General features: G+C 39.6%; 1 pseudogene; it reads left to right on the top strand.

Annotated features, from left to right (window-relative positions):
* The window catches only part of LOC149575147 (protein TOPLESS-RELATED PROTEIN 2-like), a 38,902-nt pseudogene extending 27,744 nt beyond the window's left edge, over positions 1-11,158 (top strand).
* The last annotated feature ends 10,712 nt before the right edge of the window (positions 11,159-21,870 follow it).

Below are 21,870 nucleotides of genomic sequence, written 5' to 3'. Positions count from 1 at the left end.
AGATGGTTTGCGAAAAGCTTAAGGAAAATGGGATTCTTTGTGTGCATGTGATAGGATACAAGCTAGGATACAAGATTATTTACAAGCTGGAATATGGTACAAGCTTTGGACAAGATTCGGATATACAAGGTATGATACAAGGGATGATACAATATTTACAAGCTGTACAGGAGGTATTTACAAGCTCTATTAGATTTTGGATATTTGGTTGGAACACCAGGGGAACAAGCAGGTGTGTTATGGGATGGTGGATGGATGGATGAGGGATAGGATAGTGATAGATAATGGATTAGTCTTAGTACACAAGGCGCCTAAATTACGAGGTTTTCACCAAGGTACCTATCCAAGGCACTTGAATTGCCAAGTTTTCACCATTGGATGCTTATTTCTCTTTACTAATTTTTTTTTTTTGTATTTTTCAAAAGCTGGGTATACCAAGGATCTTCAAGCATAGAACTTATTGAGATGAATGATGTTAATGGGATCATTCAAGAGTTCTCCTTCTGGTGTAGATAACTAATAGGCTCCGAAGCCAAAGGAGGCGGTAACCACATAGGGACCAAGCCATGTAGGTTCAAACTTGCCTTTCTTTTCTCGATCTGCTTGGACTTTCATATTTTCTTTGAGGACCATGTCACCTGGCTGAAAGTGTCGTGGGAGCACCTTCTTGTTGAAATTCCTTTTGATACAAGTTTGGTAGACTGTGAGATGGTCATAGGTTTGTTGTCTCTTCTCGTCTAAGAGATCTAGCTGGGTGAGCCGAGCTACTCTGTATTCTTCATCTGAGATTTTCCCTCGCAAAGATATGTGAAGTGAGGGAAGTTCAACTTCTATAGGTAATACCACTTCAGCACCATAGACTAAGGAGTATGGATTTGTTCCTGTGGATGTACGAAAGGAAGTTCGATACGCCCATAGAGCTAGATTTATTTGAAGGTGCCAATCACGGTCGGAATCATTGACAACTTTCTTTAGGATTTTGAGGAGGGTTTTATTAGTTGCCTCTGCCTAGTTGTTACCTTGTGGGAAATATGGGCTAGAAAAGTGGTGATGGATGCGGAGGGAAGTGCATAATTCTTCCATGTTGAGATTTTCAAAGTTACCTCCGTGGTCAGTGTAGATGGTGGATGGGAAGCCGAAGCGGCAAACAATGTGGTACAAGATGAACTTGGAGACCTGAACTCATGTAGCTGAGACTAGGGGGACTACTTCCACCCACTTAGTGAAATAGTCTGTAGCTGTTATTATCCATTTATGTCCATCAGATGAGAGAGGTGTGATAGTTCCAACTAGGTCAAGGCCCCAACAAGCGAAAGGCCAAGGTGGTGGAATAGGCTGTAGATCCTGTGCTGGAGCGTGCACAAGATTTGCATGCTACTGAGATGGGAGACACTTTCTGACAAAGTCACAGGAGTCTTCTTCAATGGTAGACCAATAGTAGCCTGCTCTAAGGATTTTTCGTACTAGGACAATACCACTCATGTGGGCACCGCAAAGTTCAGAATGTACTTCTTTTAATGCCATCGTGGCCTCATTTTCATCTAAACATCGAGAGAGGGTATCGTGATAACTTCGACGATATAGGGTATTGGCTATGATGACATAGCGGGATGATTTTTGTATAAGGTTCTGGCATTGGGTGCGTGTGAGGTGAGGGGATATGATACCATCGTTAAGGTAAGCGTGAATTTCATGGTACCAAGGGGATTGGGGACCAACCAAGATACAAACACAGTTTGAATCCTCATTCGCATAGGCGGGTGTGAGGAGCTGCTCGACTAAAAACTCATACTGCGTAGCTTCTTGGGGAATTTCCAAGAGCGAGCCGATAGTGGCCATGGCGTCTACTGCCTTGTTTTGCATTCGTGGCACTTGTGTAAACTGGAGCTTTGTAAAATGTTGGGTCAACTGATCAACTAGCTCTTTGTAGGGTAATAGCTTTTCATCTTTGGTTTGATATTCATTTAAGACTTGTTTGATGATGAGCTGGGAATCGCCAAAGATTTCTAACTTAGTGATATTCCATTCTGCAACTATCTTTAATCCTGCTACAAGAGCTTCATATTCTGCTATATTGTTGGTGCTAGGGAATTGTAGCTTGAAGGCTTTTGGAATGTAATCTCCTTGAGGTGTAACCAACAATATTCCTGCCCCTGATCCATGAGAGGTGTATGAGCCATCAAAATAAAGTTTCCATGGGGGCTGTTCTTCAATTAGACAGATATGCTCATCTGGAAATTCTGTGATCAAAGGACATGCATCTATTAGAGGTGCATCAGCTAGGTGATCTGCTATAGCTTGCCCTTTGATTGCCTTTCTGTCCGCATACTGGATGTCAAACTCACTTAGTAGCATAACCCATTTTGCTAGTCGTCCTGTGAGTGCTGTTCTAGAGAGCATATACTTGAGAGGATCAATTTTGGAGATTAGTAGGATGGTATGACTTAGCATGTAGTGGCAAAGCTTTTGAGTTGAGAAAAAAACTGTCAAACAAGCTTTTTCCATAGGAGTATAATTGAGTTCATAACCAACTAGGGTTCTATTGATATAGTAGATGGCTCTTTCTCTGCCATAGTCATCAAGCTGTGCTAGAAGTGCCCCTAGAGCAGTAGGTGTTTCTGATATGTATAAGATCAAGGGACGACCAGGAACTGGTGGAACCAAGATAGGGGGATTGGTGAGATACTGCTTGAGCTAATCGAAGCTACGCTGACATAAAGGATCCCACTTGAAGTTCTCATCCTTCTTTAGTAAATGTAAAAATGGTGTACAATTATCTACAAGCTGGGAGATGAAGCGCCGAACGGATTGGAGCTTTCCTTAAAGAGAGCAAAGCTGTCGTAGTGTCTGGGGAGGAGGCATGTCTAAGATAGCCTTGACCTTCTTGGGGTCAATCTCTATACCTCGTTTAGAGACTATGAAGCCTAGAAGCTTGCCAGATGTGACCCCAAAGACACACTTGTTGGGATTCAGCATGAGATGATATTGGGCTAACCTATCAAAGACTTTCTCCAGGTCAGTGAGATGATCCATGAAGGTGTGAGATTTGACTAGGATATCATCCACATAATCTTCCAAAATGCTATGGATAAGATCATGGAAAATGGCTGTCATTGCTCTTTGATAGGTAGCCCCAACATTCTTTAGGCCAAAAGGCATCATGGTGTAGCAAAAGGTTCCCCAAGGGGTAGTGAATGTTGTCTTATGCTAATCCTCTTCTGCAATCTTGATCCGATTATACCCAGAGAATCCATCCATAAGGGACAGAATTTCATGTCCAGCTATAAGATCTACAATCATATCTATGTTGGGTAAGGGAAAATCATCTTTTGGGCAAGCTTTGTTTAGATCTCTAAAATTGGTGCAGATTCTGATGTCATCGGAAGGCTTAGTGATAGGGACCATGTTGGAGATTCACTTTGAGTAGTCGATAGGTCGGATAACCTTAGCAGCTAACATTCTTTCTAATTCAGCTTTAACCAGTAATGCCACCTTAGGGTGCATTTTTCTAAGCTTTTGTCTGACGGGCTTGATCTTTGGATCAACTACAAGATGGTGAACTACAAGCTTTGGATCCAACCCTGGCATGTCCTGATATGACAATGCAAATCGGCCAATGTTCTCTCTTAAGACCTCAAAGAGGAGATCAGCTTGGTCTTGTGATAGGGATGCAACAATATGAACAAAACTGGGGATCTCTAAAGAACCGATGTTGACTTCTCTAGTATCCTCTATTAGAATAGATGACACCTCTAGATGATTATCTTGAGGAGGCAATACTAAATCCTCATGTTCTGCTTGTGGCTCTAGATTTTCTTGCTGAGGGGCTTTCTTCGTTGCATTAGCTAGTCCTGGTTTCACCTTAGTTCCAATTTTGGGTGCATCAGAACTAGGTTGGAGATTTTCTCCAAAATATCCCTTGGGATCTAGCTTATAGATATAGGCAGAATCTATCTTTGTCTGCTTGTGAGGTGTTTCAGCTCCCATGAATCTTAGAAGCGCTTCCTCTGATGTGAATTCATCAATGTGTATGACACTTGGTTGGTCCCAATCTATGAGTTGTGGATGAGCAAGTGGTAGGTTAATGAGATGGATGGATAGTTCTCGGAGAACAGAGTCTCCTAGGAAGATTTGGTCTGGGATATCATCGTAGGCTCTCTTTTCAACTTCCTCAGGAATGTCTTCGATTTTGACGAGGTCATGGTGGATGTTCAAAAAAGCATGACCATTCTCGTTGGTGCCCCCAGTTGTGGGTATGCCAAAGCCAAGACTTGACTCGTTTCCCACTTATGTGCTTCGATGGGACATTGCATGCCCCTTTTTTTTGGTCCTAGTCCACTACCTTGATAGTTCCATTTTTCAGTGATGAGCTTATGTTCTTGGGGATACTTCTGGCTGAAGTGATCAAGGCGTACTTGATTTCTTGGAGGTGCATCCTTATGTAACCAATTGTTGATATCTGGAGTGAGTTCCTCATGAAGAGGGGTTTTTGAGGATACAAAGGTTGTTGGGCCAAACTGTTTGTATCGAGGAGGTGGAATCTCCTTAGCTTTGTGATATGTTGGCCGTCTATGGGTATGTGGATCAATTGGGATTGCTCCGATAGCAAATTCATCTGACAGACTATATTCTCCACAAACTTTGTTGTTGATCTTTACGGTAGATAGGGTGGAGGTGAGGATGGTTTCTGCATCATTACAAGTGTGGGCTGAGCTGGTGATGGCTGTACTGATGTCTATTCCAGGGAAATGGTCTGTATATGAAGCTTCAACCGCATTGCAGTAAGAAAAGGGTTCTGGATCAGCATGGATGGTCACCTCAGTGCCCTGATGCAGAAATTTGATGCACTGATGGTAGGTGGATGGAACGGCCTTCATAGCATGAATCCATGGGCGACCAAGGAGGATGTTAAATGGTAGGTTTAGATCAAAAACATGGAAAATTGTCTCTTGAATGACTAGCCTGACCTTGATTGGTAGCAAAATAGTCCCTTATGTGGTTCTTTCCAAGTTGTCATAAGCTTTGATGGTGATAACCTCACTAATCATATCTGCCTCAGTATACCCAGCTTGTTTTATGAATTTTAGGGTGCAAATATTCAAGGCTGATCCATTATCTATCATTACTCTTTTCACAGCAAAATTGGATACCATGATGGCTATGCAAAGCGGAAGGGTGTGATCTGGCTCGACTGCGGGTATGTCGATGGGTTTGAAAGATAGGGCACATGAGGATGAAAGGTGTCCAACAAGATTACGAAAATCAGTAGCATTGATATCAAAAGGGACACAAGATTCTATGAGAGCACTGTCAAGGATGTCTTTGTACACAGGACTAGTGCGGAGAAGGTCTAAAATGAAGATTTGGGCTGGCATGTTCCCAAGGTGTTCCAAGATATTGTACCAGCTTTTTGATGGAGCTGATGGTGCTGATGAAACTGGTGGGCCTGCGATGTTAAATTGCGCTCTTCGAGTGGTAACTGCACACTCATTGTCTGGTCCTCGGATATTGATAACATTGACAGAAGGCTCTTTCTCAGATATACAACCTATAAGGCTACCATAGTCTATATAGGATGAAGTGTGGTCATTGTTCTTCCCATGCTATTGGTTTGGCTGGCAGTTGTTGGTGTTGTTTTGGATAGGTGCTTTTCCAAGATTTTGGTTGTTGTGTGGAGGAAAAGCATTTTGATAAATCTGTAAGCCTACATTGGGAGAGGTTTGGGCACCAACAGTGATTTCTTTCCGATCAATGAGGTCCTGCCCATAATCTTTCAGTTTCATGCATCTCAGGGTGGTGTGACCTTTTACCCTATGGAACTTGCAATACTCATTGTCTTTGTACCATGCAGCTTTGGATTGGCTTGGATCAATTTTTTGGGTAGGAAGAAATTTGATGAGGTTTTCCTTAGCCAATTTCTCAAAAATGACATCCAATGGCTCACCAAGGGGCGTATAGTTTCTAGGTGTAGGTTGGAATCTGGGTTTTTGCCCTACAGCTACATTGATGGCATTAGCTTGATTGTTAGACCATTGAAAGTTGGGTCTTGTATTGTGGTTTTGATAACTTTGGTTATTCTGTTGTTGGTAATTGATAGCTTGTTGGTTGTTTGTTTGATATGGTGGGTTAGACTGGTTTTGAGAAGGACCAACAATATTCACATGTCTGATGTCAGTAACCCCATCTGTTGCAACATGCTTATTTTTGTTCCAATACCTAGACTTTTCATTGGAATGTGATTGATTTTGGTTGGCCTCTTTGTAAATCTTGACCACACCATCTTTAATGAGTCCTTGCTCAAGGATCATTCCTTTCTCTTTGATATCCTTATAGGTCTGCAGACAGTTCATGGTCATGTGGTGAGCCAAACTGGGATGTGCATTATCAATAAACATTTTCACCACATGGCATTCTGGCAAGGTGTAGGATATGCGGGTGGTAAGGTTTTGCCATCTTTATAGGTATTCGTCAAGGCTTTCTCCACCTTTTTGCTTGGTGTGGACAAGATCAACTATTGATAGCTCTGTTTCAACAAGATGGGCATATTGGGCTACGAATGCCTCAGATAATTCAGCAAAGTTTTTAATTGTGCCATAGGGGATTCTGTAAAACCATTCAAGAGCTAGTCCAGCCAAGCTTTTGGGAAAAAGGTGCAAGAGGAAGACATCATTGTATGCCACGTCCTGGCAGTGCATGTAAAATTCTTTGATATGTGTGACAGGGTCTCCTTTTCCTCTGAATTTGTCAAATTTGTGTACCTCAAAGTGTTTGGGAAATGGTGTCATGGTAATGGCTCTGTCAAAAGGGTAAGGACACACATTCTCAAACTTGAATGTCTTTGGATCATTCCCTTCTTGGATGGCTTTCAGAGCTGTCTTCATTTGCTCCCATTCTGAATTGATAGGTGATGGTTGGGGTGCCCCCAATGTAGGAGTGCCTTGAGGTAGGTATGCGCTAGATGGGGCCACTGAATATGGGTGGTTGTGAGGGATTTTCTGATATGGATTGTACATTGTTTGGGCAGCTGCATGGTGGATGACGGGTTGCTGAGGGGGAGGTGGCGCATATTGCTGCATGTGCTGTAAGGCTTGTTTTTGATATGGGATTTGAGGTTGGGATTGAGGAACATAAGCTGGCTGTGGGATAAATGGATTGCTTTGTGGGGGTAAGGTATAAGATGGTTGTGAGGCTTGGGGAAAGGATCAGGGGGCTTGTGGGGTTTGACCAATATATGTGGGTTGTGCCCCCATTTGGGATGGTATCTGCAAATAATTGGTGGTTGGTTGGGGTGGTGGATTACCTCCCAGGAGTGGCATGGAAAAGTAGTTGGTAATAGGGGGTAATGGATTAGTTGGTGGTGGAGGTGGTGGGAATTGAAAGCTTGGGAATGGAACTGATGGGGTTTGATAGCTTTGTGGCTGGATTTGGAAGCTTGGTAGAGTAGTGGCGGGAGCTAGGGTCACTTGCGAGCTTGGCGAAAAATTGGCAGTAGCTTGTCGGATTTGATAGCCTTGTGGAGTGAGGGTAGTAGCTTGTGGATTTGTCGCTGATGGTATTGAGCTCCCAAGACCTAATGGAAATGATGGGATTGTGCTTTAGGCTGTGGTGAACAAGCTAGGGGTGATGAAAGGTTGATTACTTGGCCCCATGGGTGGCATCCCTATTGTATATTGCTGAGTTTGGCCAAAGATGCTAGCACTAATTTGGGAGATGGGTGGATTTGGAAGGCTGGGTTGGGGAGCAGCAGCAATAATAGTGAAGGGAGTGAACGGTGAGGTGTTTTGGGTAAAGGGGGTTTGGAGTGGAGAGGTATGAACCAAGGATGGAGTGGTGGTGGCTGGGTTGGCTTGGGGCATGGAGATTTCAACTTGGGTGGATGATGGCATGTTTGGGTCTGTTGGATCATATGGATTGGTTGGAGGCTCTTCTTTTGGCATATATTGAGGATAATTTGGATCATAAGAGCCTATGGGTGGTGGCAGCTGCCCAAACAATGGGTGAGATGGATCTGATAATGGAGGGGGTCTTCCAAAGTCAAAGGTTCCTACATTGTCCCTTCAAAAATTAGCCATGATTGTCTCTTTGTTCTTGTCTATAATGGCATTTACCAATATTGCATTTCTTGGTTGGTTCATGAAAGCTTCAATGTCAGTAGGTGATGGCATAGCTTTCTCTGGGCTGAAGGATGGTTGAATGCTCAAGGGGGGTGAGGCTGTTTGATCCAAATGATAGGGCTCCATTGTTTGTTTCTTCTTGGCTAAGTGAGTGACGGGTGGCATGAAAATGCTCCTAGGGATGAGATGCAACAAATGCTGGTGGATGCAAAAGGGGGGAAGGCTTTTCTATGAAAATGATTTCCTAGGTTGAGGCAAAGCTATATGACAAAACCTAAGGAGGATTGGGTTGGGGATTCTAACTTCAAAAATATGTTGCCAAAGCACGAAAGGTCTGCTTTCCTATATGCAAGCTTGGTGGTGATTATGTCAACTTAAGGATAGACTAATGATCCTTTAGGAAGAACACGAGATTGACACTTGTGGATCCCAACCTTTAGCTCAAGGTGATGAGGGATAACAAGCAACAAAACTAGATTACCCTAGACAAAGCTCTGTCAAAGGGATAACCTTGGTGAGATGGGTGGATTTGGAAGATTTTAGGAATGGCAAACTTTTGGCAAGGTGACAACAAATTTTGAAGGCTTGGATGTGAAGATTTTGGATTGCTGGCTAGATGGTTTGATTCTAAATGAGATGAATGAGCTAATAATGCTTAAGGGGATAACTTAAGATGGCTAGCTTTTCTACAAAGATGACTCTAAAGTGAAGCTTATCCAAGAAGATGTGGAGAAACAAGGGTGTTTAATCATAGAAATCATGCCTAGTTGGTAAGGCATAGGTAGGATTAACTCCTGGATATTGGCTAAATTTGATGGTGCACTCTAACCAGGCCTCTTGAAGTGCTTCGTCAGTAGCTTTGTCCTCTGCTTTGTGGAGTTTGGAAATTCGTGGGTTTGGTGTTATTTCTTTTCTCTTGGCTGAAAGTTCTTGGTATGCTAGAGATGGCTTGAGTTTGACCTTGTGAAACATCTGTTTGGGTTTGGGTTGTTCCGACATAAATTCTTGAATTTGCTTGGCTTTGAGATATCTCAGTTGTTTTGCTTCAACTTGTTCAACTTCTAAAATAGGAAGTGACTACGCTAAGTGTTCCCTAAGCTAGGATTGACCAAGTTTGGCAAACATTCATTGAACAAGTAAAATAAAATCAAGCAATAGATAGGAACACCCAGATAGAAGTTTGTGGTTCTCAGAATGTGATACTTGTGCCGAGGAGTGTGTATGTTCTACAAATGTTTTGATCAGTCACTCCAAACACATTAACACCCTAAATGGTTTTCTGCAAGGCTAACAGTTGGTTTAGCTAGGGAGTCCTCGATATATGCAAGGTACGTGAGGCCCAAATCCGTAGATGAGACCAAAAAGATATCACACAGCCGAGAGGAGCGGTAACCCACTTCTCCTCTTTCACTTCTCAAGGGTATAAAGTTCCTTGAGGCTTAGCCTGAATGACAAAATATTGATCCCAAGAGAGGTGTCTTTCGATTCACCTCCTGATTCTTATACTCTGCCAGAACGTTGGAGTTGAGGTCGTCCAAGGGGTGATGAAATCCTCAAGCAGGCCTCCTAAAAAGAAACAAGGTTTTGGATCCTAATCTTATGCACCCAAGATGGCCTCAAAAGACGACAAGGGGAGAGAAGACTTGGATGACCTTGGGCTAAAAAACACGGTTGTTGTTTTACCAACTAACTCTTATGTGTGCTAATCTAGACTTTGCAAGCACTCATGTTTAAGAGACAATGTTCAATTCCAACTTGAAGCACCAACAAAAGTAAATCAATCGAAGAATGCAAACAATAAGAAGAGTTAGGATCAACAAAAGAAAACTTGCGTGCCCGGAGGCCCTCCACATCAAGTATCGATTAATTTTCTTTAAGGCATTCAAGATTGAGTGTGAGTTTGTTTTAAGCCCAAAACAAAAGTGTGTGAGATTCGATTTCAAGCGCGTGTCCGGAGGCTCTCCACGTCAGTTGTTCAATTTTAGTGCCCAAACTTGAAGTGTGATCAACTTAATCTAGATTTTTGATCATTTAAGAATTTTGATAAAGTTAAAGCAAACGTTCAAAGACCAAGTGAGTTAGTTAGATTGTGGAACATTTAACACCTTTTTCAAGTAGACCATCCCCATAAATGGCGCTGAGATTGCAACCAATGGTTGAATTGATGGGTGATTAAAAAAGAGGTGAGTCCAAGGAACTACTCAAATTGATTCTTGCAAATTTGTATTTAACTTAACCAAGTTTCTTAATTGTCCAAAAATCAAACTTTACCTAAATTGCATGTGAAATAGAGATTTGTTTTGTTCAATTTTAGAAGCTCCAAATGATTTGTTTGATATTGCAATGGTTAATTGATCCTTGGCATTCAAGATTGGATTTGTTGTTTTAAGTATGCATTTCAAGAAAAATTGATTTTAATCCATGGCATTCAAGAGTGTGTTTTGAGCAACATTTATTCAATGGAAAATGTGTTTAACTATTCAAGTTCATTTTTTAGCAACATGCATTCAAAGACAAATGGTTAAACATTCAAGTTCATTTTTTAGCAACATGAAAACCTGCAAGAAACATGGTTAGTGGTTCCATATGTGCTCCAACATGCAATGAGACAAAAAAAAGCAATTTAGTTAGTTACCCAAAATCTTCAAAAATTGGAACTTAACTATGGGAAATTTTTTTAAAACTTTTTTTGCTATTTTTCTACGCGTAAAAATGCTTAAAATGGTATAAATCCTACGAAACCACTAAAAGTCAAATTTTGATTTATACTCTTTTTTATTTTTTAACTACAAAGTGCAGAAATAAAGATTTTAAAACAGAAGTGCAACAGAGACAGGCGAAGATGACAGTTTGCAGAGACACTGATCTGCGGAGACGCTAATCTAGACGATGGGGGCAACGGAGATGACAGTTCAGGTTGCGAAGACGACAAAGTAGCCGACAGAGGCGCTGATCTATGGAGACGACAGTCTAGGATGCGTAGACGGCAGTTGGAGATGCCAAACTGCGCAGATGACAATTTGGTTGCAAAGATGACAGAGTAGCTAGCGGAGACGACAGTTTGCAGGCGCAGACGCCAAACTGCGAAGACGACACTGCGCAAAAAAAAAAGCTGAAAAACGTGGATTTTTTCCAAAAAAATTTTAAAATTTTTTTGTTTTTTTCGGATTTTTTGAGGGTATGTCTTCTTCCTAAGTGCATTCTTTAACCTGTAAAAACAAGAAAAACACCCTACAACTCACTCAAACAACAAGAAACATTAAATTGTTAGAAAAACAACATATAGATAGAAATTGATGATTAAATGACCCATAGTGGGGTTCCACCGGGCGTGCCAAAATGTAGAACAAGATTTTATTATGCAAAAAATATTAACAAATAAAGTAAACATTCACAAACCAAAACTAAATTCACATATATGTTTAGACAAAGAAAAGCAAACAAAAAGTGCAAACCTCACAAGAGAAAACACTCCATGCTTTCTTGATTCTGTAGATGTGTCCTTTTGATGTGGATGTATGCTCAAGATGCTCAAAAGCTGCTTCAATGGAGGTGGGTAATGGCAAATTGGTAGCTTTGTGAGCTCTCAATTTGGCATTAAAAGGGTAAGATTGATGGCTTTGGTTTTCAAAATAGCATGGTAACTTTAGCTCAAATATTGTTGATGAATGGCCTGGGATGAAATTCAATTTATAGGCCAAGGGGTAGAGGGATGGAGGGCTTAGATGCAAGGATGGGGAGATGGTTAAGGAGGGCTAAGATGCACTCAAAGGGGAGCACATGGATTGTGCTTGTTTAGCACCAATGGGAAGGTGACACTTGTCACAAAGAGGATGAGTGTGAGAGGGTAGGGTAAAAGGTTGGTTAAAGGCATGATGAGTGGGGTTGAGTATGTAAGAGAGATGTAAGAGAAATGAGTGTGGAAGAGGGAAGAGTGTGGAAGATGGATGTAAGAGTCATGAGTGGGCTTGTAAGAGTCTTTCATGGTTTGTAAGAGCACTCATGATTTGGTGGTTGGGATTTTTGAGGGGGGACTTTGGTTTGGTTTAGGAAAGTCTTAAACTTGTTTAAGGAATGTGACATCATTAAGGGGTGGATTAGGCTTGGGTTTAGGATTAGATTATGAATGTTAGAGATGTGCAAGTGGATGACATTAATGAGGGTGGGTGAGTTAGTGGCTAAGCTAGGTTAGTATGGGTGGATGGGGTGGATTAGGCTAAATGGAGGGTTAGGGATAAGTTAGGGGTTTTTGGATTCGAGGATTTTATTTATCAAATAGATTTATTTAATAAATGGGGATTTTTGGAATTAGATAGAAGAATAGGATTTAATTGATAAATAATAGGTTATTTAATTTATCAATTAGGACTATAGATGATTAATTAAATTAATCAGCTAGGGATGGCAAAGGATTAATTAAATAAGAATTTAATTAATGATTCCTTTAGAGATAACTAAATAGGATTACCAAAGCGGTGTAATCAAATTTAGGTGTCTACATTAGTCACCAAAGAGAAATCTACTTAGAAAGAAACATATATTTGGGACACAAAATAGATATATTAACTTAGGGGGAGATAAATTTTGAGGTATATAGGTTATTGAATTTTTTTGAAGTTTTGTATATAATTCGAATCATGGATATGTTATGCTTGAGAGGTTAAGTAGAATATTGTATATTTAAATGTTTCTGACACTCACATCAAAGGGGGAGATTGTTGATCTTAGATTGGTTTTGACAAGTGAGTGTCAACACACTTAAGCCATTTACTTAGTTCATGTCAAACCAGTAATGCATGTCGAGTACAACATGTAAATATTAGACTATGCTAAGTTGCAATGAGTTCTGAGTCACTCATGTGCTAAGCAGATATACCATGCTGAGTGATTCAAGTGCTAAGTAAACAGTAGATTCTAAGTAGTTCAAGTGCTAAGTCAAAAGCATAAATACAATGTATGCTGAGCATCAGAGACTTCATATGCTGAGTGACATAGATTGGACATATTTGTTTGTAATGGCACAAACAACTATGTAATCCTGTAGACACCTGAAATTGTCCAAATCCATTTTTCATGACCAAGTAAATAGATATTTATTATTTATTTAATGACCTTACCTTTAATTAAATAAATTTGCATTTGTTTATTTGTATTCACCTTTCCTTGATTTAAATAAACTAAGGTTTATTTAAATCCTAGCCTTTCGGCTTGCATCCTAACCCATTCACTTTAATTAAGTACTTCATTTACTTGATTAATCCTCTTCCTAATTCCACTTGGAATTAAATATTATATTTAATTATATTTGAGCACATGGCTCCTAACTTTAACCCTCACCTAACCACACTTTCCTAACCTAACCACCATTCTAAACCTACCCACTTCCTTAATCATGCTTGTTTTTCCTAAACATCTTGCTAATCCCCTCTTAATCCTAAGTGTGTGCTCACACATGTGTGAGGGATGTTCACACTTCCCACACCCCTTATGCCTTCTCATGCCTCTTGCACACTTGTCCTCTTGCATGAGAATCAAGGTGTCTCACACATGTGTGAGAAGCCATGCTTCTCACACCTCTTGCACATGTCACCATCAAAGGTTGCTCACACATGTGTGAGCATCTTGCCCCCTTTGAATGGTCAAAAACCCTAATCCACATGGAGTCTACTTGGCCTCCACCTCATGGACACCTTATTGATCCTAGGAGATCCTAGCCCTTCATCTTGCATTCAATCTCAGCCATCTGTTGCAACTCTTTTCCTATAAAAGGAGAGCCCTCTCCTCATTTCCACAAGCACTGTCTACCTCAATATTATGTTGCAGGATTTTTGAGAAACCACATCCCATAAGAAAGGAAATCATCAACCACTTGATGATTTCATGAGATTTGCATTTGTGTTATTTTCAATAATTTAAGCTCTTGTTATTTCATGTCACTCTTAGTTACATGTTCTCTTGCATATTTTGAAGTTTGCATGATCATGTAGGAATAGATGTTAGTTGCTTAGCATTTATTCTCTTATTACATTTTTATGCAATACATTTTGGCACGCCTAGTGGGACCCATGTCCCTGATTTCATTTCAAAAATTTGTAAACAAACTTTGTTCAACTGTAGAAATCCTTGCATTGTCATCTCTGTGGGCCGCAATGTCGTCTGACATAGTCATCTACGCAGATCAGTGTCTGTGCAGACCAACTCTCCGCTTTCTAGCATCTCTGCCGCAGCTTAAAAACTCACCTTTGCCACAGAAATCTTAATTTAGCATTTGCATAGGAGAACATTCTGTCATCTTGGTTTCCACATTGTCATTTGGGAAGTTTCCTTTATCGTCTGTGAATATTAGTCTGTCGTCTACATGTTGTATGACTCCTAGGTTATCATCTATGAATTTCAGTGTCTCTACATTTTACATTGTCATCTTCGTCTGACATAATGCCACGTTGCCACAAAATGTACTAAATTTTCCTCTGTCGTCTGCAATTTTCAACGTCTCCATAGTTTGTTGTCTTTGAGTTTCAGTGTCTGCGTCTACACCTGTAGATAGAGTTGCCCAAGTTTTTAAATTATTTTTGCTAACTGGTGACTTGCAGATTTTTACTAATAGTTTTTCATGTAGAGAGTTAACCTTGAAAACCTATAAAACAAAACCAATAGTGATTCTCATCACTAAGAGAATTTGAAGTGATTTTTATCACTTAGACTCAAAAGTTAATGAACTTGTATGCTTTAATCACTTTCATTTGAATGGATGAATGTTAGCATAGCTGCAAACATTTGGACTTGGTGCTTAAAAATTGACATGAATGTTAAGGGTAGATAACATTTGGACTTGGTGCTTAAAATTGACATGAATGCTTAGGGTAAAAACAACATTTGAATTTGGTGCATAAAAAAAACTCACACTATTTTGAATGCATTAAGGGACAATGGACATGTATGTCTAGGCTAGATAACATTTGGAATTGGTGCTTAAAATTGACATGTATGCCTAGGCTAGAACACATTTGGGTTTGGTGCTTAAAATAAAGTCACACACTCTTGAATGCCATAAAGGAAATTGACTTTTATTTTTAGCATCTTTCATTTTCAGCATTTTATTTACACACGCTCGCTTTACTTTCTTGTTAACGAATCCACATTTTTCATTTACGTTGGTGCCATTTTAAGTTAGAAAGAACCTTACATGTTTTAATCATGAGTGTCTTCAAGTAGATAGAAAACTTAAAGCTTCATTAGGAAAGAACAAGTATCTTTTAAACCGCAAGACCACTTACGTATTTTCTCCCCTCGTGCCTTCGAGTGATCTTGGGTGCACAAGAAATAAGTGATTTTGTTTTTATTTTTTTAGGAGGCCTACTTAGGGATTTCATCACCCCTTGGGATAACCTCAACTCTAGTGTTCTGGTGGAGTATAAAAATCGGGAGGTGAATCGAAAGACACCTCTCTTGGAAGTAAAATCTTCACTCTTGGCTAAGCCGCAAAGAACTTTATACCTTTGGAAAGTGAAGGAGGAGATTTGGGTTACTGTCTCCTCTCAGCTATGTGGCAGTATTTTCTTTCATCTACAGATTTGGGCCTCACATACCTTGCGTATATCGAGGACACCCTCTAGTTGATCCTTGTACATCCTAGTCAAAACCTCATAGAATTGTTGGTGTGTTTGACATGCTTGAGTGTTTGAAACACCCTTGCCTTGTATATATTTCATTGTTTGATTTTGCATCCCAAATTTGAAAAATCGAAAACCATCATAAAACATAAAAATCCAAAAACATCATAAAATGTAAAAATCCCAAAAAAAATCGTAAAACTTCAAAAATCCAAAAAAAATCAAAAAATCTCAAAGAAAAAAAAAAGTCTTGGTTTAAGTCCTCTTAGTCAAGTGGTCCACATCAATTCCACATTACTTCTTCTTTCCATCAAAGTCATCACCCTCATACATCTCTCGTCTTCTTCATTCAAACCATTGCTTGACTTCTTAATCATCTCCATTCGTCCAAATCATTTCCTTGTCTTCCTAATCATTCCACCTCATCCATAATCTTCATCTTAGTCATGCTTCATAATCAAGATTCAATTTCCTCCACCAATCTCATAATGCATTATTAATTCAATCCTTCACACCATCATACTTCTAATCCAATCCTTGTCAAATTCAGTCATTTCTAATCAATTCTTAATTCAATCCATTTACATCTTCATCCATAATCAATCTTTCTAATTTCATTCACAACTTCTTCTAATTCAACTTTGCATCACATCTTTCACTTTGGACATAGGAGCATTGTCATCACCATTGGACTTTCATTCAAATCTCACATTCACTTGGCTAAGGTTTTTATCAAATCAAATCAAATCATATTTGCTCAATATCAAATCAAATCAAATTCAATCAAGTCCATTTCAAATCAAATCAACTAAAGTCCATAATGGCTCCTAGTCCTAGGTTCATATTCCATCCAACATCAAATCTTTCATCACTCTTCATCTAACATGTATGGATCTGAGTTGGCTTAATCAAATGGTTGATGATCTTCAAAGACAATATGGAGTTATACCTCTCGTTCAACCTGCATATCAAATTCGTCCTCAACATTTCATACCCAACTCTCATCCATCTCATGTTCATTATTCTTCTACCTTTGACAAGGTAAATCCACCTCATTATCCTTCATCTACATACACTTCTATTCATAGCCCACACAGTTCCTCAAACACAAATGCCCTTGCCATGGAAATGGAACAATTAAAGAATTATCTCTTAGCAAGTCAGTAGAAAAATTCCACCTTCCATGCCATGTGTCCTCTTCCTCCATGTTTTGAAGACCATAGCCCTCACGTTCCATCCAACCCCAACCCTCCATGCAATCCCCTACCCATAGTTGCACCTTCACATAATCCTTTTCCTCCAAAAACATCATCCCCACCTCGTAAGGGGTATTTCTCATCATTAGATTGGCTTAGTGTAAAATACAAAATGAAGAGAGCCAATCACCCAAAGTCATACCCCCCATTCCATCTCAAGACCTTCCTCCAAAGCATGACATTATAGATTCCTCTTCTCCTCTAGATCCGAGCATTTCTCCATCCCATCATTCCCCTATCCCTCAAGATCCATTTATCCCTTCTAGTCCATCTCATGATCCCCTTCTAATCAAGATCAAGGCATTCCATGTACCATGCAAATTACTGATTCCACTCCATCTCAAGAGTTAGCATCCATAGATCCTCCACTTCATGAAGAGGCTCCTTCCACTCAATCCACTAACATTCCTCCATGTCAAGATCAAATCACTCCATCTCATGGTTCCATTCCCTCCACTCCATCTCAAGATCCTATTATCCCTCATAATCTCCTTCATGATCCTAATCCCCCACATGATCCTATCCCACCTATCCAATCCACTCATGAGTCCCATATACCTAGACTCACATCTTGTGTTGCAAATAATTAGTATCCCATTGAAGAAAACAAGGGTCAAGATGTTGGTACACCTTCCACTCCTTCCAAATCCAAAATTACCCCTTCCAAACCTAAAGCTTCCCATCATCCATATTCCAAGTCCATTTTGGTTCCTTATATCCATATTCCCATTCCTTCCTCACTTCCATCCATCTTGGGTCCTTATGTTCCTCATCCAAACCCTTCACCCCTTCCATCCATTTTAGGGCCCTATGTTCCATAGCCAAATCCTTCATCCCTTCCTTCCATTTTAGGTCCTTACATACATCCATCCACCATATCCATATTTTCCACTTCACCCCATCATAGTCCTAATAAAGATCAACAAAGGCACACATCCTTGAATTCCTTACAACATTCACCATCCATACGCTCTGCTTCATGCACACCTACCATGGCCAATGGAAGCCAATTAGATGCCAAAGACAAAGTGAATAAAGCCAAAAATCCACAAAATCCAAAGGATCAACATGTCCCCTCTAAAAGACATGTCCAAGAAAAGAAAAATATGATCCAAAATAGAAAGGCCACAAAGGCTAAAAATTAAAAACACAAAAATTTTGTGGATCCCAAAGCTACTTAATGTAGAAATGAATCTCAAAGAAAGATTGAAAATGGCATCCAATTTTTCTAATCCAAAGGCTTCCTTCATTCATAAATCCACCATCCCAAATCCATCATCTCCTTCATCCTTTTTGGGTTCCTATATCCCAAAATTCAAACTTTCTCTTACATATCCTCCATAATTTCCTCCTTTCCATCACCCTTCAAGGTGTGTGCCAATGATGATCTTTCTGCCTCTTTCATCCACCCATTCACAAGTCTTCCAACCTCGCATCCATCAACCATGTCTTCCTCCCAAACACTCCACCCCCTTAATCTAAACTATTTCATAGGTCATTTTCCTCCATTCCCCAACCAGCTTCATCCTTCTTTTCACTATCCTACCAACATCTAGGAGAAAATAATAAAAATTCCTTGAAAATATAACAAAGAAAAAGGAAAATATATCAAGGGATCCCATCCATGTAACTAGATGCTTGAGTCCTCCCTTCATTTTCCTATAATGTATCCAATGTCTTCCACTTCCACTTATCCATTCATTCACTTTTCCTCTTCCACTTGCACTCTATACTAGGGGCAAGCTCCATCCGTACCAAACTTCCATGCATATCTTCCATACTTCCATCTACCATTCATCATCCTTTTCCATCTTTGATCTTGACTTTCACTTTCCTTTCCTCCATCCACATGCACTTTCCATGTCCATCCATTATCTTACATACTTCCATAATTCTTCCATATATGTGATCTTGACATGCTATCCATATCTTGCATCCAATAGTCCTTGTCATCCATATTCCTATGTACTTCCATCCTTCTTTCATATGTCCTTGATCTTGGTTATCCCTTCCATTTCATCCACTTCATATCCCAAATTTGATCCATACCCTCCATATCATCACCCTTTTTCATACCCTCCCTCACATATCCCTTCTTCATTCCACTTTCATACCCATGCTCATGATCACTATTTGAGGCACAATACCAAAATGTTCATACATGCTTTGGAAGAGCACATGCCTTCCCTTCCTCCATACATTAGCCTTCCTACCATCTTTCCATTTTCACACATCATTTTCCACCATATTCCTATCCTTGGTATGGGGCATCATTTGGACTCCTTCAAAACATGATCCTTGGCTCCACATTTTCCGATACCATATCATTTGGCCCCTCATATCCTTTCACCCTTCCTTTCATCCACCGACTCACATTGCTTTTCCTCTATTTACCATGCCTTGGCTCTCCCTCGTCATTGGTACCAATCCATTCTATCCCTCATTTGTTCATATCACATTCAATCTAGTTCTTCCACTCACTTCAATCAATTTTCCCTTCTTCTAATCCTTTTCGATTCTAATCGATTCTACTCCAATCATTCTTCATCCTATCAATATCATTCTTGCAATCTCATCCACGTTCATTCTTCTATCCACCATAAAATTAAAAAAAAAATAAAAAATCAATCAATGTGCAATCAATACTAATCCAATCAATCTAATCTTGTACATCAATCCCTAATCAATTCATCAATTTGACCCACTCAGCTAATAATCCATTGACCATATTAAAACATTATCATGGGATGAATCCTTCCCAATCCTTGGATGTGCATTATTCTTATCGTTAGCTTTGACATCCTTAATCAATCATCATCAATCAGTTCATCCATGGTTCTTTAGCTTGACTAGGGGCAAAATGTTGGTTTGCTTTTGGTTTTTTGTGCATGATTGCTTGTTACTTGTATGCATTAGTATGTTTTGCATTTATCACAGTTTTTGCATCTTGTTGTCCTAGGAATCATGGTCTTCCATATCATTGTTTCATAAGGCATATGGTTGTATTAGACCCTTTTTATCATGTACTTGACACATTTTCATCCTGGTTCCTCATACCTTGGTGCATAGTGTTGGATACAATATCAAACTTAGGTTGTTCACACCATTGCAACATAACTTTATCACTCTTATCATTTTTCACTCCCTTTCATCCTCCCATCCATTTCGAGAGAACATTTGTGTTCTCCTAACCCACCTATCCTCTCGAGGGGGCATCCCTTTCCACACTCATCATCCTTCCATGGCGGGGGCATCATGCTACTAGTCTTATCCTCCCAGCCACTATATTTTATTCTTTTTTGATATAACATTAATGATGCTATATCAAAGAGGGGCAAAATGTAGACACCTAAAATTGTCCAAATCCCCTTTTCATGACCAAGTAAATAGATATTTATTATTTATTTAATTACCTTACCTTTAATTAAATAAATTTGCATTTGTTTAATTATATTCGCCTTTCCTTGATTTAAATAAACTAAGGTTTATTTAAATCCCAACCTTTCCACTTGCATCCTAACCCATTCATTTTAATTAAGTACTTTGTTTACTTAATTAATCCTCTTCCTAATCCCACTTGGAATTAAATATTAAATTTAATCTTATTTGAGCAAATGGCTCCTAACTTTAACCCTCACCTAACCACACTTTCCTAACCTAACCACCACTCTAAACCTACCCACTTCCTTAATCATGCTTTCTTTTCCTAATCATCTTGTTAATCCCCTTTTAATCCTAAGTGTGTGCTCACACATGTGTGAGGATTCCTCACACATGTGTGAGGGATGTTCACACTTCCCACACCCCTCATGCCTTCTCATGCCTCTTGCACACTTGTCCTCTTGCATGAGAATCAAGGTGTCTCACACATGTGTGAGACACCTCTTGCACATGTCACCATCAAAGGTTGCTCACACATGTGTGAGCATCTTGCCCCCTTTGAATGGTCAAAAACCCTGATCCACATGGATTCTACTTGGCCTCCACCTCATGGACATCTCATTGATCCCGAGAGATCCTAGCCCTTCATCTTGCATTCAATCTTAGCCATCCATTGCATCTCTTCTCCTATAAAAGGAGAGCCCTCTCCTCATTTCCAGAAGCACTATCTACCTCATTGTTATGTTGCAGGATTTGTGAGCAACCACATCCCATCAGCAAGAAAATCATCAACCACTTGGTGATTTCATGAGGTTTTCATTTGTGTTATTTTCAATAGTTTAAGCTCTTGTTATTTCATGTCATTCTTAGTTACACGTTCTCTTGCATATTTTGAGGTTTGCATGATCATGTAGGAATAGATGTTAGTTGCTTAGCATTTATTCTCTTATTATATTTTTGTGCAACAAAAAACCATTTTCAAGCCTACCTAAGGATATATTTCAATCTTTTGGAGATAAGGATGAATCTATATGCGGATTACATTGTGCAATTACATGCAGCCAATCAGAAAATGGGAAAGTTTAAGCGAAAAAATGGATGAATCTCAACCATAGATTCATACCTAACCCTAAGCCACCTAATTCTTCTTAAGGAGGACAAAGCCCTAAATTTTTAACAAGAGAGAGAACGGTGTAACAAGGGGTAAATGATCGAATTGGAAGAGCAAACAAGATAATTTTGCAAACCATTCAAGGTGACTTAGCAATAAGAGTGAATTGTAGAATTAGTTAAGTGAAGAACAGAGGATAGAGAAATATACAACACTGATACATCAGATCATGAAGGATCAACTAGAGATTGGATAGAGGTGATCTATTATCAAGCAAGCAAGTGCCAACTACAGGATCTATGTTGAGACATTTTGACAATTTGTGCAATTACATGCAGCCAATCAGAAAATGGGAAAGTTTAAGCAAAAAAATGGATGAATCTCAACCATAGATT

The sequence above is a fragment of the Cupressus sempervirens genome, chromosome 2 (assembly GCF_028749045.1).
Source record: "Cupressus sempervirens isolate cs-2001-9-10 chromosome 2, ASM2874904v1, whole genome shotgun sequence".
Classification (NCBI taxonomy): Eukaryota; Viridiplantae; Streptophyta; class Pinopsida; order Cupressales; family Cupressaceae; genus Cupressus; species Cupressus sempervirens.
The sequence above is the reverse complement of the archived record's forward strand: the minus strand, read 5'-3'. Positions and strand labels throughout refer to the sequence as shown.